Consider the following 2425-nt stretch of genomic DNA (forward strand, 5'->3'; position numbering starts at 1 on the left):
GAGGGCAAGTACAGTCCTCAGGTTTGGCTCCAGGGGCCTGAGCCTGTAGGTTGTGGAGGCCAGGGCTGTTTGGACAGTTGTCTGAAAACACAAACTCGGCTTATGTTTCGGGTCATAGGTATGGCAGGACTGATCTACAGACCATGAGGAGAACTCTTCGGGATTTGAAAGAAGGGCGAGTGTGAGGCTCTGCTCAAGTTTTTGTCTCTGGATATCGTGTCACTCATGGTCGTGGAATTTCTGGGTGACTTCATGGGAAATGGACGAGTCTTACTCTCTGGTGGTTTGGCCCCGTCAAAAGAGTTTGCGGTCATTCTGTGGGCTGGAAGAAGTCCGTTTTTTTTTTTTTTTTTTTGTAGTTTTTTTCTTTTCTAACCTCAGGTGTCCCACCAAATGATGGATTCCAGAGTAGAGCCCTGGGGAGGGGCGATTGGACAGTCAGAAATCTGGTTAAAAATTGGGGCCTAGGGACATGTCAAGCCCATTATGACACCTAATGGTCCTGCCACTGAGAGGACTTACTAGAGGTCAGGACTCATGCTGAGGGTCACAATGCGTGTGTATGCCCTCGTCGCACTCAAGAATGGGCGGGGCCTCAGGGTGAATGCTGGTTTCTCCTACACTGAACGTTGGACAACGTGCCACCCACAAGGGTTCTTGCCATGGGTAAGGAGGAGTTTGATTTCTGCATCACACTCACCCCTGGGCAGTGATTGGAGATAAGGTCTCGGTTCTGAAGCCTGAAAACTGAGGTAGGGAAGAGATGATGACCTAAGGCCATGGCGGGTTTTATGTGCTCAGTGTGCGGTCAGCTTTCTGGGTGTTGGTCAGGAGGTCCGTGCTCAGGTTGTGTTCGACAGTGCATTAGTGCCCAGGTTAGACTATATAATTTGGGTAAAGTCGAGTGCTGTGTAGGTTTACCCTCATTTAAGGTGCCTGGGCAGCTCATGGGGCAATAGTTTTTTTTCTAGAGGGCAGGCAGAGTGCTGCATTGTGGGTCCGGAATTGCCAAACTTGAGGGCTTCGGGGCCAGGAGTGTGAGGACGGAAGTCTGAGAAGACAAGCTAGACTTGGGTTTCAGGGCGAGGGCACGGCAGGTACCCCCTGCAGATCTGAACCAATATCTCATGCATCTGAAGTCAGGGCGAGGATCAGACGTTGGCTAAGGTTGGAGTTTCTGAGCATGACGGCCGCTTCATGAAGGAGCGGAATCTCGAGGCCATTGAGGTTTTCCCACGTTGGGAGTTGTGGGATGCCCCCTTCAAGGATTCCTTCTGCGGGACAATTGAGACCTGTTGGAAGCTCCAGGACATCCCATATGGAATGACTCCAGAGCACCGTTCGCAGATGGATGCCTGGGAAGCCCGCCTCGCATTCCAATTGTCTCCTAGCAACAAGACAGTTTAGATCTGATGGCTCTGCCGGAGCAACCGGGGTGGCTGAGTTGAAATGGACTTTCCTGAGGATGGGTCCTAATGTGTTTTTGTGTCCATGAGGGCCTTCGAAAGGGGCGGTGGCACCGGGACCCTGAAGTACTCTCCTAAGTTTTGGACATGGCTCCCATGCATAGGTTTCCTTGTGGAGACGAGATGAGTTCTGATGGGTGCCTCAGGAAAACCCCTATGCTCGTATTGGAATCAGGCTTTTGAGGACACCTGCCTGTAACCCAAAGCAATGGATCCTATTATGGCCTAGGGTCCTGTCTGGTTCAATCTTCTTCTCTGGGGACATCCATCTATGGTATGAGTGGAGGTCGATTATCAGCTGGTGTCAGACAGCCCTTGTTTGTTCCGGGCGACCTACACTATTGGGATGGCCTCAGGGACTTTGGAGGTTTCTCCTAATTTGTACGATTTTGGACCCTGGAATGGGCAGAATTCCCATGGATTGCTAGGCACAGTCCTAATGTGTGGCTACAGGGGCCCAGCCCGGAGGGTGTGGGGCCCAAGACTTTGAGGACAGAAGTCTGAAAACACAAACTCAGCTTAGGTTTGGGGACGTAGGCATGGCAGGCCCGATCTACAAACCATGAGAAGAACTCTTCAGGATATGAAGAAAGTGCGAGTCTGAGGCGCTTGCTCAGGCTTTTGTCTCTGGATTTTGTATCAGCGATGGCCGTGGAATGTCGGGGAGGCCTCATGGGCCATGGACGAATCTTCCTCTCTGAGGATTTGGCCCGATTCCCAATTGCTTTTCGTCAATCTGTGGGATGGGAGGATTCATGTCAGTTTTGTTACCTCAGATGTCCCACCAAAAGAGGAATTCCAAAGCCAAGCCGTGGGGAAGACTGAAGGGACAACCCGAACTATGGTTAAAAATTGGGGCCTAAGGGCATGGCAAGCCCAATATGCTATCTCTTCATCCAGCCACTGAGTGACCTTACTTGAGGACTGGGCTCAGCCTGAGTGTCACAATGTGTGTTTGT

This window comes from Mustela nivalis (genome assembly GCF_964662115.1).
Source record: "Mustela nivalis genome assembly, contig: HAP1_SCAFFOLD_226, whole genome shotgun sequence".
NCBI lineage: Eukaryota > Metazoa > Chordata > Mammalia > Carnivora > Mustelidae > Mustela > Mustela nivalis.